The sequence below is a fragment of the Coenobita brevimanus genome, chromosome 65 (genome assembly GCF_032717465.1).
Source record: "Coenobita brevimanus isolate Jiangsu-jjx chromosome 65, ASM3271746v2, whole genome shotgun sequence".
Classification (NCBI taxonomy): Eukaryota; Metazoa; Arthropoda; class Malacostraca; order Decapoda; family Coenobitidae; genus Coenobita; species Coenobita brevimanus.
This window is the reverse complement of record NC_137018.1, coordinates 40,596,376-40,609,283: the sequence shown is the minus strand read 5'-3', so window position 1 is coordinate 40,609,283 and position 12,908 is coordinate 40,596,376.

Genomic DNA, 12,908 nt, shown 5'->3' with positions numbered 1-12,908 from the left:
ACTTTGGATGTTGGTATTTGCAGGTGATTTTAGCACAGCCAAAGCAGTTATTTTTTATGTATTTTAGATGAGACAAACAGCTGATCTTTACATCACTGAAAGGCTGCAGAGGTGGAGTGTGTGTAATAATGGATGCAAAGATATGTATTGCAGATGGGGGAGAGAGAACTCCAGTATCCATCATGCATCCATATTTTTTTTTGTGTGTGTATTGCAAGGATGATGTGCGTATAGCCATTTGCCACATGCGTGGAATGGATGGCCTGAAATGTTGACATATCTAAACCTGCCTCTTATTTGGTATCATTACTTTGTAGAGTAAATAAGGATAGGAAAGGTGTATGTATTTAGTAGTTCACTGTAGTTCAACATGAAGTGTTTAGTCACAAGCTATGTAAAAACAAATAATAATAATAATATACAATAATTTTGCTAATATTAATCTTTTTAAGGTGCCAGAATTGTGGGTGACACATGATTCCGTTGAGCAGAATTTTTATTGCCCTCCTGATACCAGAGCCACTTCAGCTGGCAGACACAAGCATTATGATCTTATACTTCACTCACAGCCAGACATTAATGCTAGATTAATTCACAGTTAGCCAGAACTGCTTCACCTCACAGACCACTTTATATACAGACAAGATCACCATTGTCTTAAATTGCTGTGATAGGTATGAAGGTGTAAAGATATTTTGAGCAGAGCACCTGAAAAGTGCTATGATTGTTTATGTATGGGTAAGACATTTCATTCAATATTCAGATGTTGTGCATGTGCAGTTTGATCACGTGCACTTCTTACTTGTTGTTCTTAGGGACGCTGTTGTAAGACAAATAATGTACCCTAAAGTACTTAAAGGATGATGTTCTTCACCATTATCATCTGACATGAAACAGTGTTGTTTAGTTTTACCACCCACCATGGGTGGAGTGTGGCAGCTTTAGGTCCAGGTAATGTATTTCTCATTCATACTAGAATGGTTTCAAGGCTTACAAAATATCCAAGATCATTGTGCTTTTTTGTAAGAATGAAGTAGGGCCACTATTTATTTATTTATTTATTTTTATTAGGCCATTCAGTGTGATTTCAAACCATTCAAAATTTGTAATCAGTAAGATATTACAAATTTCCCAAGATGACCTGAAATACATCATCAGTTATGCACCCATGTGTCCATCTGTTGTCTGCCAGCTGCTTCATTGCTCTGTCATCCTCAGAAGAGCAAACACACATATCAAACCTTTTATGTTGCATTTTCATTTCCTCATTTTCTGATACTTTGTGTTTACATTTTTAGCCTTCTGCTATAGATTTAAATGATGTAAAGCAATTCCACCAACTCCAAATGTTTCCTTGACAAACCTTGCATTTGCACCCACAAGAAAGGACAGTTTGTGTCAAAACTTTTTGTAATTAACTGAATATCTTTTTCCATCTTGATCTGGGTTTGATGTCTGATTCCAACTCACAGTGGAAGGCAAGGTTTTGTTCCTCATTATGTTGATTACATATCTGTATAAAGCCGGAGGTGATGCTTTAGCTGTAAATTTTTGACTAGCTTCTTGTCTGACAATGTGAGTTGACCAGCTGGGTTCTTTTGTGGATGGCGTGTTTGACAAACATGATGACTTAGCTCTCCTGCTGTGGGCTGCTGTCATGCCTGATTCTCTCTCAGTCTTCATGTTATGTGTTGAAATGATATGTGGATGCAGTTGATAGTCATAGCAGTTTTAACTTTAAAGAGTGAATAACATGAATTGCCATATGTAAATGTTACATTTAGTAAATTAACAAGAGAGAGAGAGAGAGAGAGAGAGTTTGGTTGGCTATGAAGCACCCAGAGAGGTTTTGCTAACTTTTGTAAATTCACTCTGTACAATGAGCCCTCATCGTCAACCTTTACCCATGTGGCTTCTCAGTTGTAACGTAATTATCCCAACACGTACCTACGGCAACGTATACATATATATATATATTTACTGGGTTATTCACAAGCTGTTAGGTATCAACAATCAAAACAAAAGTGGTCACCATTTGGTGTAAGCGTGGAGAGGTCAATGGATAAGACGAAATGTAGAGTAGAGGTTCTGTACACCACTGTTTTTCATATCAGACACTACACAGATGCGTCCCAGGACTAAGTGAGGTTTGGATTTCTTATCATCTTTCAGATGGCAGTGACCAGAGTAGTGGCAGAAGAACTTGTTTGGGTTAGCATTATTGTAGTCTCATGCATGGTGGTTATTCAAAGTGATAGAGTTTTTATACAATACCGTATTAAGTGGTATGTTTTATACACCTTGTTAGAGCAAAGGCAGCGTGTAAGAAATGTACTTGACTGAGCTGTTCTCTTAAAGAAGATGCATGATGTATGGCAATGTGGTTGCTTGTTGGAGACCTCTTTGTTGAGACGGACAGTGAAGCAACTTGGATAATGTAATGCTTTTAATACTAACTTGAAAGTGATGACAGTCAAGGAAGAAACTGTATAGTAGATGTTATTCCAACCAGTTACTCAGTCACTTCCTGTGCACAGCACTGATTCCACCTCTGCAGAAAAGTCCTATCTATGATAGTGTAATTTGCTGTAACATATATATATATATATATAAATATATAAAAGTCACTCCCCACGCCAGTTTTAATTGTACGGTGACCAGAGAGATGTTCTGCATTCACTCTTTGTAAAACATTCCGTTGTGTAGAGTTTGAGATGTTTCTGTTATTTGGATGATAATATATAAACTTTAGATAAGGAGATGAAGTAATAATAATAATAATGGACCAGGATACCATATTATTTTGTTTACTTGTTTGAAGGCGGCACGCATCCCTTCCCAGAGAGCAGATGCTTGGGTTCCTGTACATGCTTTTTTTTCCCATAGTCCAGTATATATATATATAAATAGTGGGAGAAGCATATAGTTGTTGGACAGGAATTTAACTTTTGTTTTATAAGTTAATTTGGTAGCAGTGTACTTGCTTTGTTGTTTTTGCTTGTTCTAAATCATGAAAAAAAAAAAGAAAACTGCCTTTTTTTTTATTAGTTTAGCCATTAGCCTATGAATATATATATATATATCAATTTTATTTTTTAGTTAGGACTGAACACTGAGAAGTAATGAATCTTGATAGTTTTATTTTGATACCTCACAAAGCAAGACTCGCCAGGACTTTTTGTAATGCAGCCATTTATAAAGGTGAAGCAACCCACCAATGATGCCATATGGAAATGAAAGTGTATTTGACATTTACATTGAATTTCAGATGATCACTAAATTAAACTGGAACTATATGCAAACTGTGACGTTACTATGAAGTTACCTGTAAGATGGTGTGAAATAAAAGCTTTGCATCATGCAGATAAAATTCCCTACTAGTGATTACAGTATTCTGTAGATTTTGTCATGTTATTTCTATGTCAGTATTTTGCTGTTAATAGGATGTGACACCTGTCAGACAGCAATAACCCTAAATATGTGCCATAAGGAAGACAGTTCATGAGCAATTTCACTGCAAAATTGTAAAACACCAGTTTTGGCGTCACTGGTGGATCCTAACACTGGTTTCTGGCTCTGTCAGCAGTCCACTCCTGATAGCTGTTGCTTAAAATTTAAATAATATTGTAAGAAATAAGTACTCAGTGTACAGTACAGTATATATTGTCAGATTACATAGTGGTAAAGTAATGAAGATTAAAAATAATTAGATGGATAAATTGTTGTGATGTTACTGTAACCAAAAAAATATTTATACCATGCCAAGAAGTAATTTTCATAGTCACATTTTACTTCCATGGATTTTGTGATTGTAAAGACTTCATTTGCCAAGCGAGAACAATTAGGAATAAAAAATTCATTAATACTCAAGAAATCAGCTGTTGGAGGGATTATGGCAAGACCAGGCCACTCACACGCAGGGTTGGGATGGCGCTGGCCGCTGGGTGTAGGCAGTCTGCACAAAACCCCTGGCTTATGTAATCCGTCATCAATAAATAACCTACACCCAAATATTTGTTGTTTCACCACTGCTCCCATACCTACCATCAGTGCTGACAGAATGCTGTATCATTTTTATTTATGACACCTGGTGGAATAATGTGCCTTAATAACTGCCATTCTTGATGAGGCATTCCCATGGCTTCAGGTATTTTATTTCAATCGGAAGAGGAATAATCTATGACTGATGTCACCGTTTGAACCTTCTCTGGGTTACCAGCCATGATCAGACAGTCCTGGGGACTGATTAGTATCCCAACTCTTGTGGATGTGGATCATACACTGTTATCATCATCATCATCATCTGAGCCCATGGTAGGTAGCCCATCCTTTGCTAGATAGCTTTTTGTCTTTTTTCAGCTTTTTGACAAGTTTGTTCCATACTGATTATATACACTCATTCCTGGATTACTGAAGCCAGTGTGGATCATCTGTAAGTCTTCTCTGTTCTCTGTGTTTTTATTCTCTGAGTGGTCTCCCCCACTCTGTTTGTAATGTATGCATGACCCTTGAATCACCTGTTTTCTCCTTTCTTTGCCTTCCTATTCTCTGGTCTCTCAGGGTTCTTTTCTTCCCTTCTTCTGTTCTGTCTGTGCCTTTTGTGCATTGCTTATTGGTGTTTGTCCATAGTTAAGGGTGTGCTTTGCAGATTTTCCCAGTGGCTGGTGTGTGGAGAGAGTCGCCTTTGCACAATGTCACTGACATAGCTGGGAATTTCAGCTGCATGGTTATTCTTGTATACTGTACTTTTCTTTTGCCTTAGCAACCTCTTTCTTGGCTATGTTCCTCGTCTTCCTATACTCCCGAATGCTTTCTTTGTCCCTGTGTCTGTACGTCCATATTCTTCTTTGCCTGCTTCTTCCAATTTATGCTATCGTGTACTTCCTCACTCCACCACCAAGTCTCCTTGTCTTCCCTCCTCTGTCCTGATGTCATCCCAAGTATTTTCTTGGCTTTTTCCCTCACTGCTTCTGAGATAACTGCCCATTCATCCTCGTCTCCCCTGCCTCTGAAAGCCTGATTCACCTCCTCCTTAAATTTACTACTGGTCTTGCTCCTTGAGCTTCCACCACCCAATCGAATGAAACAGGCACTGCTCTTTGGTAAACAACTTAAACAATCATGGGCTGTTCTATTCAGGAATCAGGATTGTCCCTTTCATATGCATGTGCGAGTCTCTCGGCGATATGCTAAATGCTTAAATTTACAAAATATTAAATTGCAGATAATACAAAAGTTGATGTTAATAATACATAATAGGCAGACCTTAATGTATCTAAGACATCGGCTACAATGTCCAATAATCTGTCTGTCTATCTATTGCCAGATGCCAAGGAGTGGCCACAAACAAATTGCCTCCATGTCGCCCTGTTCCACGCAATTTCACTGCCCTGCTCCCAGCTCACACCCTCCTTTCTCATATACCTGTACCTCTCCACTCCATCCTCCATCTCATCCTTGGCCTCCCCCTCCACCTCATTTACATACACTCTCCTCATCAGTCTCTCACTCTCCATCCTCTCCACATGGCAGAAACCACCTCAATGTGTTTCTCCTAACGCTTCCTATCACATCCACATCCACACCACAATGCTCCTTCACTTCCTCATGTGACTCCACAGGCTCCTTTCAAATAACTCATTTCCACTGCTCTCACACTTGACTTCTGTCCCACCAACATTTCCAAGCTTCACTTTCATGTAGTAACTTTTTCACTTCCATGCGCACTTCCCTGTTTCTTATCGCTGCTTTCAAGGAACCAGCAACGCTTCTTCCTTTGTGCACCCTTTCAAGCACTTCACCCTCTAAACTTCCATCCTTATTCATCACACTACCCAAGTACTTAAACACACTCACATTTTCTCTTCATCCAACCTCACTGTACACTCACTTAATTTCTCTTGGAGACCATAACTTTACTCTTCCCTACATTCACCTTTAGATTCTGTTTCTTACACACTCTCCCAAACTCATCCACCAAGTCTTGCAGCTCCCCTTCATCTTCACTTAACAACACTGTATCATCTGCAAACAACAGTACAAGGAGTTTCCAAACACTGCCCTCTTTCATTAGGGTTACTCCAACATCCACTGCCCTACCTTGTATCTCTTTTATAACCCCATGCAAATACAGATTGAACAACCATGGATACATGACACATCCCTGTTTCAATGCAACCTTCAAATAGAAAAAATCACTCAGTTCACTATCCACACACACTGCAGCCTTAGAACCCTCATACATACTCTTGATGGCATTCAACAACTTCCCATCTACTCCATATATTCTTAATACTTTCCACAATCCTTGTCTATCCACCCTGTCATATGCTTTCTCCAAATCCATGAAGGCCACATACAACTTCCTTCCCTTCTCTAGAAATTTTTCCACTAAAGCTCAAAGAATATCTGATCTACACACCTGTTTTTCCCTAACTAATTCCTCTGTTATTTCCCTAACTCTGTCAATAAGTATCTTACCATATACTTTTCCTACTACACTAAGAAGACAAATGCCCCTATGACTACCACACACTTCTTTTTCCCCTTTTCCGTTGTACAGGGGAATAATTATCCCTGACTTCCAATCCTCCGGGACTCTACCTTTCTCCCAGGCCAATCTGCACATCTTCCATATCCATTCTACTACTCTCTCTCCCCCATGCTTCAGCATTTCACCACACTTTCCCCATTTTGACTTTCTTCATTGCTTCCACAACTTCCATCCTACTGATTTCTTCTCTCTTCTCACATCCCTCTGTCTCCCATTCATTCCCCAGCCACTTATGCTCGCATTACTTTCATTCTCAATTTTCAACAATTTCTTAAAGCGTTCTCTCAATCTGCTTACTTTTTCTTCCCTCTCCACTAGTAATCTACAATTTATATCCTTCACCCCCCAACTAACTTCTTTGCCACCCTGTCTAACTCTCTCTGTCTCTTTCCAGAAAATTTCCTTACATTCCCTCACTTTACACTCAAATTCCTTCCAAATTCCTCAGCCACTCTCTTCTTACTCTCTCTTACTAATCTTTTCACCTCTCTCTTTCTCTGTACATATAACTCTCTCTTCCGTCTTTCAGCTTCTTCCACTCCTGTTTCTCATCCACTCACTATATGCTTTCTTCTTTTGTGCCAAAGCCTGTCTCACCTCTTCACTCCACCATGCTGTTCCTTGCACCCTTTCGTCTTCTCTTCACCTCACACATCACCTCCCATGCGCACAAATCTCTTCTGTGAATATCTTGCACACAGCTTCCACATCCCCCATCTGCTCCAAACCATATTTACCCAAGTGCTCCTCGACTTCTCTCTTATATTCTCTGCCTTTTGGTCATCCTCGTGTAACCTTTCTGTTATGCACCGTATTCTGACCCCGACTCTTCGAGTTCAGAATTCAGATTCGGTGCGGGGCTTGGTTTGTTCCTGACCGGGCCAGAGTCAGGGTTGCCAGGTTTGGCCTTAAAAGGCCAATTTGGCCTTTTTGAGGTGTGGTTGGCCACCAACTTTACTGCTTTTGAAGCGAACTGGATTTTGACCTTTTTTTTGGCCTTTTTCGTTATTGCAGCCGTACTTGTTGATACTGAAATTAAACATATAAAACAGAAGCACATTCTAACATTTAATTATAAATACTCCTCGGATAAAACGGTGCGAATGGTGCGAATCATAGCCAGCCGTACGAAATGCGTCTGAACGAGTTCTGTTCAGGTGAGACCCAACAACGCATCATAATAATTTAGTGCAAAAAATATTAGATTTTCTTCTATATTTAGTGCGTTTTGAAGTCCAATTTAGCGCGAAAATTTGAACTGTTCACCTATGGTCAGCGCGTTTTTAAGTTAAGCTTACCGCTTTTGAAGATTTCTGCTTGACAACACTGCCGTGAAGTCAGAGCCGGTCAGTCTTCCCCTGCCGTGCACTGCTTACTGCGCTTGATGTTCCACCTTGGTTCTGCTTATAGACCCACAGACTTTTCCAAGTAACTTTGTTTACCCCTAGTGACTGAACCATACTTGAGTTAATATGGGTAAATGGAAAAGTTCATACAGTGATGGAAGGAGCTACAGAGAGGAGTGGGAGAAAGATCACAAGTGGTTAACAAACCGAGGTGGATCATGCTACTGCAAACTGTGTAAATGTACAATTAATACAATGAAAAAAATTAACTTAGTTTTACATGAAGGTACTGTGAAGCACAGAAAAGCCTCAGAATCAGTGCTTAAGTCTGACAGTAAGATGAAAAAATTTTGCACAACACTTACTGGCCAACGTGATCAAGTGAAAATATTTGAAGTCAAATATGCAGTGGGCATTGCTTGCCACAGTAGTATCAGTTCAGTTGACAATTATACTGAAATAATAAGTGAATTTAGTAAAGGACAGGCATTAGAAAATGTCAAGTTGCACAGAACAAAGTGTTCTGCAATTCTGAAGAACATTGTGAGTACTTCAATCCTGGAAGAGTTGTTAATTGATGAGTCCACTGATACTTCGGGTCTAAGCACCTTTGCCTTTGTGTTCCTTTCTTCAGTGAACAAAATTCTTCCATTAAAACTGCATTTCTGGCATTGATTCCGGTAACTTCAGCTACTGGAGCTGCTTTATATGAAGCCATAGAGGATTTCTTGAGAAAAATTGGTGTTGACATTCACAACTGCGTGGGATTTTCCAGTGATGGTGCCAGCAATGTATGTGGTGCACATAATTCAGTACTGTCAAGATTACGAGAAAGAAATCCCAAGATAATATTTGTGAAATGTACATGTCATAGCCTCGCTCTGTGCTGTGAACATGCCTTTAAGTGTCTTCTTGCTAATCTGGATATTTTAATATCAGAGGTGGCACGTTGGTTCAAGCTTAGTTCTCTTAGAAGAGAACAGTTCAAGGATATTTTTACTGTGGTGAATGATGACTGTATCCAGCCTTCGAGATTGATCACCCCTAGCAACACAAGATGGCTTGTAAAAGGAAAGTGTATCTTCAATATCCTGACTCAGTGGTATGAGCTAAAAGCCTACCTTTCAGTAATTGCAGAGAAAGATAAGAATTATCACGCACGGATTCATCAAATTTGTGATGAAAGAAATTACTTGTACCTAACATTTGCACTACCCATAATTCAAGATTTTGAATCAGTTAATGCTTCATTTCAAGCTACTGATGCTGAGCCTTCAAAAGTTTTTTCTGAGTTAAAGCAGCTACACACCTCTTTTGCTAGAAGATTGTATGAAGACCCTTCAGATTCTGTTGAACTCCCTTTGGACTGAGTAAGATATGGAGCTAAATTTGAGCTTGAACTTTCCAAATCAAAGCTGTCTGACCAAGAAAAATCAAATATCAAGCACAGGTGCCATGGTTTCCTCCTTGAGGCCAAAAATCAGTTAGAGAAAAGGCCAAGTCGGGACACTGACATACTTGAAAATCTGAAATATTTTCAACCAAAGGAGTGCTTAAATCAGATGCGAAAGCCATTTCAGAGGATCGCTGCATCATTTACTCACCTAACTGATAACCCAAGTGTTAGTAGAGAGACAGATTTTCAGCTTGAACTTCAGTACGACAAGCTTCTTTTAGTGGAATGGAAAAAAGAGTTTGACGGTGATGAAATACCACATGATTCAGTTCAGTTTTGGGTAGTTGTAAAGCAGTATGAAAATGCTGCTGGAGTGAAGTGCTTTTCTGAACTCGCTCAAATGGTTCTGAATGCTCATGCACTACCATTAAGCAATGCATTTGTTGAAAGAATTTTTTCTCATGTACCATAACAAATATAAAGACCAAAGTCAGAAACAGACTCACTTTCGAAACCGTGGAAGCTGTCTTAAGAATTAGGAGTCATCTTGCTGGAGAAAAGATATGCTGCAACAAGTTTAGAGTAACTGATAAGATGCAAAGTTTGTTCAATAACTCTGTGTAACGACCAGACCTCTCCTTGAAGCCTCATCTACAGAACCATCAACATCAGGCGCAAGATTTGCCTCCAGTGCAACCACCCCTAGTGACCAAGAATGTGATGATTTTGAAGAAATCCTGCAAGTGGACTTCTAATCAGGAACTGGTCTGAAGTTACAGACAGAAATTAGTCTCCACATTCAGGCACAAATGGTGGGTAGCCTACTTATTATTTTACGAGAGAAAGAGAGAGAGAGAGTTAGGTATATTTGGTGTACAAGTAGACCGATATATTGTATTATATAATAATATTTTGTGGTGTTTGAGGTTTGGCCTTACATTTGGCCTTAATGAGAAAGTGTTTGGCCTCTTCCAGTCAGCAAGACCTGGCAACCCTGGCCAGAGTATGCAGACAAGGAGGGGAAGCCCAAACACCAACTGATCAAAGGCTCACGTGTATTAAGCACAGAACAAAATACAAAGACTGTTAACAACGTTATACACAACAGTATGTGACCAGGCCTACTGAGTACAAATATACTGACACAAAGTTATACACAACAGTATGTGACCAGTACGTGAAAGTGGACGTATGTGGAATAACTGAAACAAAATGGAGAGGAGAAAGTGTGAGAGAATGAGAGTATGGATGGGGTATATGTGCAGGAGTAGGTGAGAATGAGAGGGCAAAGGAAGGAGTATGTATAGTTGTGAGTAAAAGATGGAAGAAGAGCATAAGACAGTATGGATCAGTTGGGTCAAGGATTGTGTGGGTAAAGTTGAAAGTTGGAATACAAATGTGGGCGATTGTGTGTGTGTATGCGCCAACGCAAGATCGTGCTAGAAGAGTGAGAGAAGAGTTCTGGACAAATGTAGAAGTGTGCATGGAAAAGTTTGGAAGGAATGAGAGAGTGTTTTTGATCGGTGATATGAATGGTAAAGTTGGGAATGTGAAGGTGGATGGAATAGTTGGTGAGTGGGGTGTGCCTGCTGAGATAGATGAGAATGGGAGTGCATTAGTGGACATTTGTGTTGGGAGGGGGTTGGTGATAGCCAATACCCTCTTCAGGCATAAAATGATCCACAGGTATATATACATGGCGATTGATGAGAAGGGTGGGTGGTGAACTGAATGAAAGGAAGGCAATGATTGATTATGTGTGTGTGGATGAAAGGATGCGAAGATGTGTAATGGATGCAAGAGCTTATAGACGTTGGGGCAGTGGACTTTCTGACCACTACTTGGTGGTGGCCAGAATTAGGATTCAAGTAAGATGAAGGAATAGAAGAAGGGAAAGACGAGAGGAAGGAGTAGTTGCAAGGAGAGTGGAAAGGTTACAGGAGGATGAGAAAAAGGCAGAGTATAAAAGAGAAGTGGAGGAACAATTGGGCAAATGTGAATTGGAGCAGATGGGAGACGTGGAAGGTGTGTGTAGGATATTTACAGAAGAAATATGTGCAGCATGTGATGTGGTGTGTGGAAGGAAGAGAAGACGGAGGGGGGTGCAAGGAACAGTGTGGTGGACTGAAGAGGTGAGACAGACTGTGGCACAAAAGAAGAAAGCATATAATGAATGGATGAGAAATAGGGGCGTGGAAGAAGTTGAGAGGCGGAAGAGAGAGTTATATGTAGAAAGAAAGAGAGGTGAAAAGATTAGTAAGAGAGAGTAAGAAGAGAGTGGATGAGGAATTTGGGAGGAATTTGAGTGTAAAGTGGAGGGACTGTAAGAAAATGTTCTGGAAAGAGGTGAAAAGAGTAAGACAGGGTGGAATTGAAGTTAGCAGGGGAGTGAAAGATAAAAATGGTAGATTACTAGTGGAGAAGGGAGAAAAAGTGAGCAGATGGAGAGAACACTTTAAGGAATTGTTGAACATAGAGGATGGAAGTAATCCGAGTATAAGTGGCTGGGGAAGGACTGGGAGAAGGAGGGAGGTGAGAAGACAGGAAGAAATCAGTAGGATAGAAGTTGTGGAAGCAATGAAGAAAGTTTAATCGGGGAAAGCCCCAGGAATTGATGGAGTGTGTGGTGAAATGCTGAAGAATGGGGGAGAGATAGTACTGTAGTAGAATGGATGTGGAAGATGTGCAGATTGGCCTGGAAGGAAGGTAGAGTCCCGGAGGATTGGAAGTCAGGTATAATTATTCCCTTGTACAAAGGAAAAGGGGAAAAAGAAGTGTGTGGTAATCATAGGGGCATTTGTCTTCTTAGTATAATAGGAAAAGTGTATGGTAGGGTACTTATTGACAGAGTTGGAGAAAGAACAGAGAAATTAGTTGGAGAAGAACAGAGAGGCTTTAGGAAGGGAAGAGGTTGTGTAGATCAGATATTCATTCTTAGATCTTTAGTGGAAAAGTTTCTAGAGAAGGGAAAGAAGTTGTATGCAGCTCTCATGGATTTGGAGAAAGCATATGACAGGGTGGATAGACAAGGATTGTGGAAAGTGTTAAGAATATATGGAGTAGATGGGAAGTTGTTGAGTGCTGTGAATAGTATGTATGATGATGCTAAGGCTGCAGTGCATGTGGATAGTGAACTGAGTGAATTTTTCTCTTTGAAGGTTGGGTTGAAACAGGGATGTGTCATGTCTCCACGGTTGTTCAGTCTGTACATGGATGGGGTAATAAAAGAGGTACAAGGTAGGGTAGTGGATGTTGGAGTGGCCCTGGTGAGAGAGGGCAGTGTTTGGAAACTCCCTTTACTGTTGTTTGCAGATGATACTGTGTTGTTGAGTGAAAACGAAGGAGAGCTGCAAGGCTTGGTGGATGAGTTTGGGAGAGTGTAAGAAATGGAATCTAAAGGTGAATGTAGGGAAGAGTAAAGTGATTGTCTTTGAGAGAGGTGAAGTCAGTGAATGTACAGCGAGGTTGGATGCTGAGGAATTGGAAAATGTGAGTGCGTTTAAGTACTTGGGTAGTGTGATGAGTAAGGATGGAGGTTTGGAGGGTGAAGTGCTTGAAAGGGTACAGCAGGGAAGAAAGGTTGCTGGTTCCTTGAAAGCAGTGATTAGAAACA